Source organism: Emys orbicularis, chromosome 8 (genome assembly GCF_028017835.1).
Source record: "Emys orbicularis isolate rEmyOrb1 chromosome 8, rEmyOrb1.hap1, whole genome shotgun sequence".
Taxonomy (NCBI): domain Eukaryota; kingdom Metazoa; phylum Chordata; order Testudines; family Emydidae; genus Emys; species Emys orbicularis.
The window spans coordinates 41452520-41468500 of record NC_088690.1 but is presented as its reverse complement, the minus strand read 5'-3'; positions in this window follow the sequence as shown (position 1 = coordinate 41468500).

The following is a 15981-nucleotide window of genomic DNA, read 5'->3' as shown; positions in this document are numbered from 1 at the left end:
AGAATCTTATTTGCAGATCTACATCTTGGGATCTCTCTCTCTCTCTCTGAGTCATTTGGGCCAGAAAAAGCACAAGAGTGAGTGACTCTAGCCTGGGGGTGGGCAATAATTTTTGCAGGGGGCCACTCCATTAATTTTGGTAAGTAGTCACGGGCTGCACATTTCTACTATATTAATGGAGCGGGTGCGGGGTCTAGGAGGGAGTTTGGCTGCAGGAGGGAGCTCTGGGCTGGTGCAGAGTGTTGGGGTGCAGGAGAGGGTGAGGGGTGCGGGCTCTGGGAGGGAGTTTGGTGCAGGAGGGGGCTCCAGGCTGGGACAGAGGATTGGGGTGCAGGAGAGGGTGAGGGGTGTGGGCTCTGGGAGGGAGTTTGGGTGCAGGAGGGGGTTCTGATCTGGGACAGGGGGTTGGGGTGCAGGAAGGGGTCCAGGCTCTGGCCAGGAGGTGCTTACCACAGGTGCAGGAGCGGCGCCAGGGTTTTTGGCACCTTAGGCGGGGGTCCTTCCGTGCTCCCGGTCGTCGTTGGCAATTCTGCGGCGGGGGGGTGGGGTGGGGGGGCCTTCCGCGCTCCCGGTCTTCGGGGCACTTCGGTGGCGGGTCCCGGAGCGAGTGAAGGACCCGCCGCAGAATTGCCGCCGAAGACCCGGAGCGTGAAAGGACACCCCCCCCCCTCCGCCAAATTGCCACCGAGGGTGGCAAAATGCCACCCCGCCAAATCCTGGTGCCCTAGGCGACCGCCTAGGTCACCTAAATGAAAGCGCCGGCCCTGCACAGGTGTCTCCCAGCTGGCGGCGCAGCAGGGCTCAAGCAGGCTGCCTGCCTTCCTGCCATAGCCCCACACCACTCCTGGAAGTGGCTGTGGCTGGCTGCTGCTGGCACGTCTCTGCGCTCCCCTTGCGGGGAGGGGGACAGCGAGTCTCTGTGCGCTACCCGCGCCCACAAGCACCACCCCTTCACCAGCCAATGGGAGCTGTCAGGACAGTGCTGTGGGTGGGGGCAGCATGCAGAGCCACCTCCCCCTCTCCCAGGGGGGCGCAGAGACATGCCAGCAGCAGTCGGCCACTTCTGGGAGCAGCGTGGGGCCACGGCAGGCAGGCAGCCTTCCTGAGCGCCCTGCTGCATGGCGGGATGTTTAGCGGCCTGGAGATCGCGAGGGGGCAGCCAAAGAGCCTGGCAGGCCTGACAGAAATGTTAGACGGTCCGGATCTGTCCCTGAGGCCGTATTTTGCCAACCCCGCTCTAGCCTGATGATTAGAGCACACGGACAGGATCTGGAGCACACAGACAGGTTAGAGCACACAGACAGGATCCAGTCCTCCTGTTCTAATGATCATTTATCCATAGTGCAACAGCTTCAACAGAATATCCCATTGCCCAGTGGTTAGAGCACTCACCTGGAAGATGGCAGATACGTGTTCAAATTCCTTCTCCACCTTAGGTGGAGCCGGGACTTGAACTGGGGGTTTCCTGCCTCCCAGGTGAGTACCCTAAGCACTACACTAAAAGTTATGAGGGAGGTCTTCCACCTCCTGCCCCCCACCCCGGCTGTTTTGTGTAAGCTTGCCTATAGGGGCCTGATCCAGTAGGCAGCCTCTGAGTACACCTACTGGATCAGGCCTCTCAAACTGCAGAATGCCTGTCTTCTCCTGGTTCATGATTTGCTCTTAAGTGGGAGATAGGCATCTTCATACCCACAGGGAAGCAGCAGTGCTCATGAGAGAAACATAGATGCCTAAGGAATTTTTTAATGCAAAAACATAGGTGCCAAGCAAGTTTAGGCACCTACAGGATTTCAGTGGGAGTTTTGTGTATCACAGTGGTCCCAAAATGGGGAGATAGGTGCCTAGGTCCCTTTGAGCATAGTTCCTAGAAGTATGGACTCATTGTCATTTGATTATAACACTCCCTCTTGGATTGTTTACGCTACTCTTAGTACTCATTTTGGGGCATCTCCTGCATTCTGTCTCTTTAGATGGACATTGTTGCCCACTATGGCTTGGTGTCTTACCACATTTTCCACAGCTCTCCTTCTGTTAAGGTATTTTGGTCTCCCACTCTTTAGTTGTTATTCTGCTTTAAAGTTGGCTTGACATCTCAGTTGTTTTTTCTTGTTCTTGGCACCTACTATTAAATTTGGCCCTTTCATATATAATATTCTGACTATGAAAAGCCTCTTTCACTTTGGTGTAATCTTTTTCCTCATCATTGAGGGGTAGGGCACACAGGAGGTCATCAGCAGCATCACCCTGTCAAATATCAAAGCATTTATCTAGTATACTTATGCTTTTTCTCTTAAACTAGAAGCCATCCAGAACCACTCACATCTCTGGATCCAGCAAGGCCAGGTGCCTGAGTTGGCAAAATCAGACCTCTCTAACAGAGCCATTTGCCAGGGCCGGCTCCAGGCACCAGCCCACCAAGCTTGTGCTTGGGGCGGCACCTGGAGGGGGGCGGCGCGGCGCTCCGGCCGCCGGGGCTCGCCGCCCTCTCGCCGCCCTGCCCCCGGCGCTCTGGCCGCCAGGGGGAGAGCGGAGCCCCGGCCAGGGCTCGCCGCCCTGCCCCCGGCGCTCCGGCTGCCCTCCCCCCCCCCCCCCCGCAGGGGGGGGGGGGGCGGCCGGAGGCTTTTTTGCCTGGGGCGGCAAAAAAGCCAGAGCCGGCCCTGCCATTTGCACTACGGGCTCCGTTGCTATGCCAAGACACGGCTCTACCTCCTTCAAACTGCAGCTTTCACAGGTCTTCTCCCTGATTTTGCACTTCCCCACTCATCACTCTGGGGGCCTCCTTTCCTTTCCCTTATTCCTTTTCTAAAGAGAGGGATTCACTCACTTCTGATACCATGTAGTATGAAGACAAACACAAAGATCCATGCTTCAACTACAGCAACTAGAGAACACCTTAACCAGGAAGGTCCCATGTTTATTCAGGTCCCGACTGCAACACATCCTGGTCCTCTCTGTTAACTGTGGAGGACCAGGAAATCTATAACCATTCCACGGTGCTGGTCCTCTGTGAAAATACATAAAGTTCAGTAGTGGCTGTACATCAAAGGCTGGATTTTGATGTGTTTCTTTGAATGGATAGCACCTTATTCTGCAAGAATTCTCATCTATCCATAGGATTTCTTATAAAGTAAGGAAGCACTTTCTAGTTCTTTCAAGGTAACAGATCAACAGGTTGGCCTTTCTACTCTCATGGTCTACAAGTCTGACATGCATAAATCAGAGTCCGTGATAAAAAAACTTGACTAGAAACTTTTACTAGGGATAATAGTCCCTGGCAAATTTGAATTCATGAGCAAAAAGAGTTGTATTTTACTGGAGAGAGGTAGATTGTGTTGAAGATCTCATCCAGTTCTTCAGCAAATAAAAAGGAGCAGTGAAGGATGATTGAATTAATTATTGCTATTAGTCATCAGAAATCAAAATGCCTTCTTAGTTGGTGGCAATAGACCCTTTGGTTTCCTTTTTTATTGCCATGCTTTCAGAAATGCATACTCTACACATTTGGAAAAAAAGTAGTTTTGCTAATATAACTAACTTCTAGCCTATACCAAGTGTATTTTTAGTTGTAAACTGTAGAGCCGAAACTGTTTACTATTCAAAGAGTTACTTTACTTCAGTTATGTTGGTGGTTGCTGTTATTTTTTTTAAAGCAGATTAAGTATTGTGTAACTTTCTATTAAATGAAAAATATCTATCTTTTACTTCAGAAAACATGACTTCACACAGTAAAAGTGCATTGTACTCAACAGGGAATCTGAATTTAGAAAAACTTATTCATGTATTCATTCTTGCACTTCTTATCCCAATTGTATGTCAATTTCTTTGCATATTCAAGTGGCATTTGCAACTGACAAGCTGACTGGCAAGTTTGAATATAAATGCATTGATAAAAAGGAGACAACTGTATTGTGCAGATCAATATGAAGTGCACAGCACGAGGAAGTCAAAAGTGACAACCATGCTCATGTTTACTATCAGTTTACTGAATGTCTCTGAAATGAGATTATAATTTCTGATGCTGCTGCATATATTTAAATCTGCCATACTTTGCATTCCCATAGGAATACTAAACTGCATACTATTAAGTCTGAACTGGCCATTTCATATGTAACCCACAAACCTCCTGGGTGTGGTGCTCTGTCCCCTCTAGTGGCACCGAGACCACTCAGAGAGAGATTGATGAGTCTGCTCTACTGCCTTAGCTAAGGGCCAGTTGGCTTTTAGTTCATGCTGTAGAGGCTCATGCATTCAGCTCCAGAGGCCCCAGGTTCGATCCCGCCCACCAACGACCAGGGTCTGTTGGTGTTACAAGCATCCATGTCTCTGGTACAAGAGACTACCCTGTGTGCACCTGTAGTGAGGCCCGCCCACTAACAGCTGAGATCACTGACAGCTGAAATCACTGAGAGCTGTGTTAAGTGGTGGGCCCTGAAGACATCTTGGTGAGCGGCCATCCGGGTGGCTGGTGGAGAGGCGTGGCTGGCAAAGAGGCGTGGTAAGCGGCCAGCAGGGCGGCTGGCGGGGAGGCTTGGTCAGCAGGGTAGCTGATGGAGAGGCGCAGCAAGCGGCTAGCAGGGCAGCTGGCAGAGAGGCATGGCCAGCAAGGCGGCTGATGGAGAGGCGTGGCAAGTGGCCAGCAGGACTGCTGTCAGAGAGGGACAGAGCACAGAGGACAGAGAGGGACAGTCCCGCAGAGAGGTGTGGCAAGCTGCCGGTGAGACGGTGAGCGAGTGCCCCAACAGTGGAGCATGTAAGGTGCTTCCTTACCCCCACTTCCACCCAGGGTGGGAGGTGAACTCTGCAGATAATCCTCTGGACTCTGGGGCTGCACTGACTAAGGACAGTAACTGTGAGTGGGGTGCAGAGAAGGGACGGGCACGTTAAAGGGACTTTGGGGTTGCTGGACTTAACCTGAGGGGAAAAGGAAACTGCCCAACTTACTTGGGGGGTGGGTCTTTTGCTTAGGGTTTACGTTTATGAACCTAGTTGAGGTGTTTACCCAAATTAATACTGAGCTACTGCCCTCCTTTTAATAAAAGTTTTTGCTACACTCAGACTCTGTGTTTGCGAAAGGGGAAGTATTGCCTCTTAGAGGCACCCCGGGGGTGGTGTGTAATTGTCCCAGGACACTGGTTGGGGGCTCAAGCTAGTCTTGCATTGTATTATTGAAAAGAAATCCCTAGATATTGAACCCAGCCCTTGTTGCTGCCAACTCTGACTAGCAAAAGGGTTACACATATAATGAGTCTAGTTTATTATTTCTCTCCTTGCTATTATTATTATTTTAGAACATTTCTTTTAATCAGCATTTCTCCAGTGAGAAAAATTCCCTTTGTTCCTTCTATACATGTGTGTTAACTTTTCTGTTCCCTTTCAATATCTTTCCATTCTTGTTACTTCATTCTGGAGTTTCTAGGGGTCAGACTGCATTGATGCGCCAGTCAGGTAGAAAGAATGGAGGAGAGAAACAAAAGGGTATTGCCTGCTTAGGGGTCAGGCACACTTGAAGTTCCTGCTAGTAACCTCCTTTCAGTCCTAGCCATCTCCAAGAGGGAGAGCAGGAAAGAAGTTACCAGCCAGAGGATAGTAGCATATGCTGTACACTCCTAAGAGGTTGGTAAAGCAAACATGCTACCTCTTCATGTCAGGTGGTTCTGAGTAGCTCTATGCTACCCTTAACATAGGCTTGTGCTTTAATGGCATAACCTGGCTTTCACTGATCCTACTAAAGCATGCAGCTGGGCATGTTGGCCTCAACAAGAGTAAGTTCTAGAATAACTTCTTTAATTTTGTTTTTATAAATTTCAACTTGTCCCACAAGTCCCAAACATTCCAATCACCATTTTGGCCACGTTCACAGTTCCACATACTCTTTCTAAAGTCTTCCTCATTTCCAACATTTTGCAGAATGTAATAGCCACTATAGCTTCTCTGACAGCATCTGGCCACAGCCCTAAGTCTTAGATATAGTTTCTGAAATTCACAAATGACTTCTGCTCCTCACTAGTTTAAATTGTCTTGTTTTTTTCAGCCCTCAGTATGCTATACTTACACTAAGTAAAAGGTGTTTGAAGAGCCACAATTATGATATTGTAAATGATGAGTACATTTATGGAAAAGCAAAAGTATGATGTGGCTTCTCAGACTCTAGATAGATGAGTGGCAAGAAGCACAAATAGGGTCTCCAAATACTGTACCTCTCTTTCTGCGAATCTCCTGGGGCCTGTCTCAGTATTCTGGTAATGTTGACAAAAACTGGAAGTTTTCCAGTTTTTACTTGTCTTTGGCAGGCCTGGGAGGATATGGAAACATTTTTGACTAGCTGCCTCTACTGCTGGGTCCCTCCGTTTCCTCTGATAATCTTGCTGTGAAAGTTTGTTTCACAGCAGTGCCCCAAGTGGCTGTCTCAGGCAGTTTCCCCTAACCAGCCCTAGTCCTGGCTCCTCAAGGCTCTGGGACTCAGCCTTGACCCATCACACAACAAGTTCCTCTTAACCTCCTTGAATCTTAATCTCTAGCTCTGTGGCTGTGCCAATTTTTGCATCTCTAATGCCTACTGGTTGTAGTCCCACAACTATCTGATTCTTTCCCCTTCCTCCACCAGCCCTCCTGAGAAAACCCTAGCCCTTTTTTCACTTCGCTTGGCTCCACAACACCTCCCTTGACTCCTGCTTGTCCTGGATTTCAATCCTCAGCTGTCCCAACTTCCCTGTTGCCTGTATGTCCTGACTTGGCTACCCTTAAACTTGATACTCTAAACCCTAGTCCCACAAATTCTTGACCTTGGATGCCCCAGCTATCCCCAGTATTAATCCTCTTGATTGACTCCAGCTTCTCCCCTTAGCCTTACTAACTCAGTTTTTGTGCATCCTATTTGTCTGGTTAACCCCCATCTCTCTACCACACTCCATCATTGCTTGACTATCCCGATTTCAGTTCTGTCTTGGTACTCCTGTTTTGTTACAAAAGGCCAGCCATATCTCTGTAGACCTGCCCACGTTTTCCTTTAAAATAGTGTGAATTTGAATGTTTTGGAAACTAGTGCTGCGAGCATCACACACGTGTTCTAGAGCAGTGGTTCTCAAACTAGGGCCACCGCTTGTTCAGGGAAAGCCTGAGGCGGCGAACCGCGGCCAGTGGGAGCCGCGATCGGCTGGACCTGCGGACGCAGCGGATAAAGAAACCGGCCTGGCCCGCCATGGGCTTTCCCTGAACAAGTGGCGGCTCTAGTTTGAGAACCACTGTTCTAGAGCAGCTATTAACCATAGGCAAAGGTAAAAGTCACAGGGGCGACACTGCAAGTGACTGAATAATAATAAAATGGCCACTTTTGCCCATAACCACAAATCTTAAGATCAGTGTCTAGAAAACCTAATTTTTCCACATGCACAAATGTGTACATTAAGCAATACTGTCAAACAAAAAAGGAGCACACCTACTATGCATGCTAAGAAATAAAGTAATTAAATTAATAAATTACCATGTTTGGTCTGAGTCACATCCCTTTCTCCAGTCAGATGGCATAACAAAACTTTCTGATGTGTATGTATGCTTTTTCCTGAAACCTTACACAAACAGGTTTTTAAAAGTGAGTTTCCTACAGTCTTTCAGTCTCTGTCAAAAATGATTCTTTAATAGTACATACTGTAGTTGATTCCAAATATTTGTGCACTTCAAAGTGATTTCTCTCATTCAACTGTGTGTTAGAATGTCAATTTGCTCTTGTGTTCAGTTTTAATTGACCAGCTAGAGTAACGTGCCAAAGAATAAACCCAGACCTGAGGTACACCATTGCATGTACGGGCCTAAAATGTGAAGGATTTTAGAGATGTGGCATGGAGTGATGAGCAAGAGAGATAAACATAAGAGCCTATGGTGAGATTTTTTTTTTTTTTTGAAGGTGAATGTAACACATTGTTTAATATCCCCCCTTTTTTGTTTTGCTCCTCTCCCCTGTTGTCATGGAGCATTTTATTAATTTTCTTGTAATAATAACCTGGGACACCCAGAAGTAGCAATAAGAATATAGAGTAACCATGGGAGAACAATCATTGTTACAATGTTCACTTTGCCCCATAGGAAAAATGAAGCTGTTCCCATCTGTCCAAGTCGTTTTTTTTTTTAATTTGATTTGATTAACAGCTGGGTATATATTAAATTGAACAAAATCCATACATGTCTTTGGCATCCATCATTCTTAGTACTATATTTAATTTCTTTTTCTGCTCAATTAAAACTCTAATTAGAAATTTATATTCACCAGAGTAGATGATGGTGCCTACTCGTTTTCTTTTTTGGTGGGGTAGGATGGAAAGAGGGACAGCTTACAATTGTATTTTATAGCTTGATAGTAAAGTTGTCAGTCACTGTAGGTACTAGCATTTCATTTGTTTGTTTTTTGGCAACAGACACATTCCTGGGTCGCGAAATCAGATCAACATCTGAAATCTCTGCAAGCTCAAATTGTGTATATATATAGATCCAGAATTTTATCTCCCCTCATTATATAAAGAGGGGCTAGTTATAAAATTTGGAGTTTGGATTCTGTATTCCTTTGCAACCGTCACCAAAATTCAGAAGATTTTTAAATCTGGGGAGTTAGTTCACTTCATTTGATAGAAAGGAGCCATCTGAGAACCAAAATCTGGATCAGTTATTCTGAAATATTCCACTTTCTCCAAAAGGAGTCTGGATCCTATGCTTTAACTCATGTCTTTCTCTACCAGTTATGTATGGGTCCATTCATCTACAAGAACAGTATCCATTTGTCCATTCAGTACACTCTGGTTCACCTTTAAATTTACTGCTTAGATCATAAGAACATGGCGGTGCATAGCAAAGGGTTGTAATCATACTGTCCTAAGAATGGACTGACAATACTTCAGGAGAAAAGTTAAAGTTTATATAACTCTTTTACTGTTGATTAATAGCTAGGTTGTTGGTGACTTCCACACTTCATTGGAACCTTCAGAAATATGAACAAGGTCTAATCTTTTGGGTGCCCTACAGAAATGAGTCCCTGAATACATATTATTATTTGGAGGTTGCACCATTTTCTGAGCATGTATTGCTCCCATAATTGCTGTCAGCTGCATTATAGTAATAGCCATTAGTATAGCATTATGACAAGTCAGGTATGGTATATTAACATACAGCCCTCCCCCTCTGTGAGATGGAGTGACAGATTCCACCTTGCCCTCTTATCCACAGAGCTGGTTCTATCATAAGAGCAATTTCATACAACAGAAAAATATTGGTGAAAGCTAAATGTCAGTAACTGATTCTGTGGGAAACTGAAGTCTAGTAGAGGGGAAATGTTTTCCTGGGAAGGACAATAGGACTCCTTGACGTTCACTCAGGCTCATGGAGAATATCCCCAGAGATGCAATATCCTTGCAAATATCCAGTGGAAGTGAAGCTTTCCTGGCAGAATGTCTCTTATATTTCTGATCTGTATTAAAACCAAAAAGCACTACCTCCTATTCTGATATTATGCAGTTATGAGGAACACTAGCAGGAAATGACTAAGCAGTTTCCTCAACAAATCTTTCCTTTTCAGCTTGCATTGCAATGCTGTTTTTTGACAGGTGCTTTTTTATCATTGTACAGAAATTTGAATAAGTACACTGCCTCATTTATCCATCAGTATCTTTGTCTTCTGTCTTACACCAGAAATAGCCAAATTCTGCATTTGGCCATAAACTGATAGAACTAAGAGGCAGACATGGGACCCAAGTGGGAGAAGACTGGAAAAAGTACAGGTTTTCTAACTGCATGAAGTTTTGCATATATAGAATGCAGATCTCTGTAAATGTGACTGTAGCCAGCATGAAGGCAGCAATAGACTTTAAGACTAATATTGGAATAGAACATCAATAGAAGAGTTTGCCAAAGTGCTTCATAGGGAGCATAATGAAAAGTGTGTTCCATTTGTAAGCAATAAATTACATCCGACACCTCTTCCAGAATGGACTTCTATGTTAATGAAATTGGCATGCTCTCAATACTAGAGATTATGGACCAAATTCTGTTCTGTTGCAGTAGTACCTATGTAACTGGACTGTTATTAGCATTAATGCCTGCTGACTTTAAAACTTAATGGGTGGGTATTCTGCATCTCCTCACTTGTCACAATTTACTGTGGACATACAGTAAATAGGGGGAAATACTTATTTCCATGGAAATTGGAGCACATCTTAACTTTATTAAACCATTGTTCATAACTGTTTGGTCTAATTCTGCTCTGTTACATGGATGTGACTCCTGGAGTCTATATATCTTGGAGCCAATTCTTTCCACATGTCTTTTTTTATCTTCTTACTGAAGTGAATCATTATTGGAACATTTTGTTGTAACTCACTTTTTTTTAAATTCCTTGATCATAGTTGTATCAGCCAGTGTGAAGTAATACACTTTTGGGACATACCAATGTTTAGATGGATCCCCAAGCAAAAGCAAAAATCCTACTGCAGAAAATAGAAAGGTGCATAATCTCTGTCAAGTCAAGTGTAAAAATATAATTAGGCAGGCCAAAAAAAAACCCCAAACAATTTGAAGAGCAATTAGCAAAACACACACAAACTAACAGCAAACATTTAAGAACATCAGAAGCAGAAAGCCTGTCAAACTATCAGTATGGCCACTGGATGATCAGAGTATTAAAGGAGCACTCAAGGAAGACAAAGCCATTGCGGAAAAGTGAAATGAATTATTTGCATTCATCTTCACTGAGGAACTGTCCTGGATTAAGGTGTCAGTAGAGGTGGTTCTGGAACAAACTGATTAATTAAACAGTAATAAATCACCAGGACCAGATGGTGTTCACCCAAGAGTTCTGAAGAAACTCAAATATGAAATTTCAGAACTAACTGTACTATGCAACCTATCACTTAAGTCAGCATCTGTACCAAATGACTGGTGGATAGTTATGGTAATACTGATTAAAAAAAAAAAGGCTTCAGAGGCAATACTGGCAATTACAGGCTGGTAAGCTTAACTTCAGTACCAGGCAAATTAGTTATAACTATAGTAAAGAACAGAATTATTAGACACATAGATGAACATGATATATTGGGGAAGAGTCAATATGGCTTTTATAAAGGGAAATCATGCCTAGCTAATCTATTAGAATTCGTTAAGAGTGTCAACAAGCATGTGTGGACAAGGGTGATTCAGTGGATACAGTGCACTTGGACTTTCAGAAAACCTTTGACAAGGTCCCTCACCAAAGGCTCTTAAGCAAAGTAAGGATTTATGGAATAAGAGGGAAGGTCCTCTCATGGCTTAGTAACTGGTTTAAAGATAGAAAACAAAGAGTAGGACTAAATGGTCAGTTTTCATAATGGAGAGAGGTAAATAGTGGTACCCCAAGGATCAGTACTGGGACCAGTGCTGTTCAACCTATTCATAAATGATCTGGAAAACGGGGTGAACAGTGAGGTGGCAAAATTTGCAGATGATTCAGAATGACAAGATACTTAAGTCCAAAGTTGACTGTGAAGAATTACAAAGGGATCTCACAAAACTGGGTGACTGGGCAAAAAAATGGCAGATGAAAGTCAGTGTTGATAAGTACATGGTAATGAACATTGGAAAACATAATTTCAACTACACATACAAAATAATTATTTAAATTAGCTTTTACCACTCAAAAAAGAGATCTTGGTGTCATTGTGAGTAGTTCTCTCAAAATATCTGCTCAGTGTGCAGCAGCAGCAGTCATTAAAAAGCTAACAACATTAGGACCTATTTGGAAAGAGATTGATAATTAAAACAGAAAATATCATGCTACTATATAAATCTGTGGTATGCCCACACCTTGAATTCTGCATGTAGTTCTGGTTGCACCATTGCAAAAAAAAAAAAAAAAAAAAAAAAAAAAGGTATATATTAGATTAGAATTAGAAAAGGAACAGAGAAGGGCAACAAAAATGATTAGGGGTATGGACCGGCTTACATATTAGGAGAGATTAAAAAGATTAGAACTGTCACCTTAGAAAACAGATAACCTAAGGAGTTATGATAGAGGTCTATAAAATCATGAATGGTGTGGAGAAAGTGAATAGGGAAGTGTTGTTTACCCTGTCACATAACACAAGATCCTGGGTCACCCAATGAAATTTAATAGGCAGCAGGTTAAAAAAAATAACATAAGGAAGTACCTCACAGAATGCACAATCAGCCTGTGGAATTCCTTGCCAAGGATGTTGTAAAGGTCAAAAGTATAACTGGATACAAAAGAGAATTAGATAGGTTCATGGAGGATAGGTCCATCAATGGCTATTAGCCAAGAGGATCAGGGACACAACCCTATGCTCTGGGTGTTCCTAAAAATCTGACTGGCAGAAGCTGGGAGTGCATGATGGGATAGATCACTCAATAATTTCCTTGTTCTAGTCATTCCCTCTGAAGCGTCTGACCCTGACCTCTGTCAGAAAACAGGATACTGGGATAGATGGACCATTGGTCTGACTCAGTATGGCTGTTCTTATCTCTGAGGACCTCTGTATGAAATTACCAAACCAATAATCTTAATAAAACATTTAGTTTTACAATGAAATTCAAACAAAATTAATGGCTTATCCTACCTAACTAACAACTATAAGATAAACTAGATGATGCTCTCAGCTGGGGGAGAGTTGTGGGGTGGATGGAAAGTAGATGGCTTACATCTTCTGAAAGCAATTCTTACCCTGACCATTCAGACTGGCAGCTCCTCTTGGTGTGCAGAGTCCAACTCCCGCTTGATGTTTCTAGGATAAAGAAAGTCATGCATCTGGGTCAGCTTGTAAATTCAGATGTGCCTTCCCTACATTAAAGGGTTGTTGAGAGGATAAATACACTGGTGATTCTGAGACACTCGGATACTAGTGATGAGCACCATAGAAATACCATCCTTGCTCTCTCTTTTCTTTCTTACCTCAACTGTTCTTTCTTTTATGTGTCTTTCTCTTTCCCTTCCCTCTTTCGATGTCTGTTTCTTGTTTACTTTACTCTTGTTGTCTCTCCCAATTATCTCCTTCATTTAACCTTTTCCTCTTTCTCTCCATTCTTTCTGCTCCTATTTCTCCCCCCTCCCCCACCTGTTCACTCCAGTGTACACACTCCCACTGAATGCCAGGGAGATCCAAGAAGGCAACTCCAACTATCTCCAGAACAAGCTTCTTTCTAAAGTATGAGATTTGACCTTAAGTGTATGAATCATTGAGCTTTCCAGTGTGTAAAAGTAGAAGATTTCTTTCTAAATCATTCTCCTGTTAAATTTATGGAAGTAAAGTTACTCACTTTAATGTATTAGCTAAACATAATCACATCAGAACAGTGCACAATCTGAAAAGATCTTAAAATAATTATGATTTGTATGAGATGGCTATTAAAGGAAAACCTAAGCAGTTTATTCTATATTACTCACAATCAGATAAACAACCCACACTCTATTAAAGGTGTAATTGAAATAGAAGTTGTGGCTGAATATAGTGACGAAAAGAGCCTTGGTAATCTTACTGATGCACGTACAGCTAATTCTGTGCTAGTGGATAGTTTCAATTATTTTGGTGAGTTATTTTAAATTCAAGGCTACTTGAGGAACATAAGGGGATTTGTAATAAATGTGAGAGACAGTTTTTCTGACCCCTCGCATGAAATACCAAATCAGGGGCTAATCACAGTCTAGTCCAACATGCACGTTGGAGAACAATGGGGAGTGAAGAGGACTGTTATGAGATATCAAGATTGCCAGTCTTAACTTGTAATAAAAATAAGAGGTATGTGTGTTTTTTTTTTTTTTAAGAGGGCAGACTCTACTAAATCATGGTTATAAACAGAGAGATAGTTGGGGCAGATAATTTCCTTGTATGAGTGAAAGAGCTTAGAAAAAAAGTAGGTGATTTCCAGGACAGGCTGATTTGAGAGTCTACTGGTGGATTACAGCTGGCTGACCGTACTCCATCTATAGATAAATCCAGGTATGGGTTTATGGAGTCATCCTGTAACTTGAAACCCTCTTTGATTTACAACACATACCTATCCTCTACATAACTGAAACTCATAAAAACTTTTCTACTTAACTTTTTATCCTAATTTGGAAAATGTTTTCTTTGATTTGACTGAACCATATGTATTTATTTTAACTTATCCTTGAATTTACATACAGTAGCTTAGCATAAGTTGCACTGTAATAGTTTATCTTTGTTGCCCCAGTGTTTAACTTGTTGCCTAACTATGAAAAAGTGCTTTTAAAGTGATAACTTTGATCATATGAAGCTACTTACTTAAGGGAGACATTACTTTTTAAAAAATATCCTAGTTGTGGGTATGTTACACTGTAATGAAAAACTCGTAGCTGGCCCATGTCACCTGACTGGGGCTGATGGGGCTCAGGCTGCGAGGCTGTAAAATTACAGTGTAGACGATTGCATGTCCAAACATATACAGCTGACATGGGCCAGTTGTGTGTGTCTATTGCAGTGTAGACGTAGCCAGTTTCTGTGTTTGTAATATTGCACCCTAACTACAGTTACAGGCAAGGTTCAGGAGGGTCAACCAAGACATTTATAAATTCATGTCCATTTTGGCCAGTTGTTTTGGTTGAAACAAAAAGAAAAACATTTTGGAAATGTCATTGTGTTTCAAATGTTTGGGCTAGGTTCACAAGAGGATTTATGAGCCATTCACAAAATAGATGAGGATGCACTTCCTTCCCCCAGCCTGCCTCCCAGTCAGCACTCACATGGGATGTGGGAGGTCCAAGTTCCAGTCCCTGCTCCAGATGGAGGAGGGAGGAATCTAACTACCCCGCCATAGGGTGTTCTGGGTCACTTGTATTGAAGCTGTTCCTTTTTTATGAAATGCTTAAATAGTCATATAGCCAATGACAGAGAGAAACACACAATGATTTGGGCAATCATCACAGAGGGTGTGGGGAGAGAAGAGATTTATGCTTCACAGCATACAAGCAGAGAAGTGACAGTATTTTTTTTTTTTTTTTTTGTAATTTTTCTGGAAGGTTGCAAGAACGCCAAAACAGAGAGATACAAAGCAAGCTGCTCCAAAATAAGAGGTTCCACTCACCATCCCACCATACTCTACACTGTGTCTATCTCATGATTATCTTTCATATTCTGACTTTTTTTGTATGAATTGCTTGCATATGGAACATATAACTTTTGAGTATTTTTCCATTACAACCTGTGGTTTCATTATTATCTTTTTAATATATTACACCTACTTCCATCAAGTGTAATAAAATGGGACCTATTTCCTAACACTATTCATTATTGTGAAGAAAAGTTATTTTAAAGTAAAAAGTAAACTACAGTGGTGGTGTAGATGTAGACTGATGGAAATACTGAGTCAGACTTATTCCTGGTGTAACTCTACTGAAATTACAGTTATACCAGATGTGAACTTGGTTTGGCTATTTGTACTCATTATTAAGGTTCAGATTCTGACACCCTTGCTCATCTTGATTAATACATTACTGTGGGAGTAGCTCTACTGAAACATGAGTTATGGTTAGTTGCCAGAGTTCCTCAGCCATACCCACTTCCCCAGAACAAGGAAAGGTGAAGGCCAGGAAACTATCAAGATCTGCAAGTATCTTCTTCTCCTCAGTAGTCACTGACTATCAACTGACTAGCAAGTTGAACCATCTATAGCCAGATTTTGACCACGTTACTTCACAAGATAGCCTCACTGATTTCAATGGGAGTACCTGAGAACTGAGTATTACTCAGTGTAAGGGGTTCTGAATCTGGTCCTAAACATAGATTCATAGAATATCTGGGTTGGAAGGGACCTCAGGAGGTCATCTAGTCCAACCCCCTGCTCAAAGCAGGACCAATCTGACAGATTTTTACCCCAGTTCCCTCAATGGCCCCCTTAAGGATTGAACTCACAACCCTAGGTTTAGTAGGCCAATGCCCAAGCCACTGAGCTATCCCTCTCAGACAGCTGTTCCCCTGGGATTGATTATAAACACAG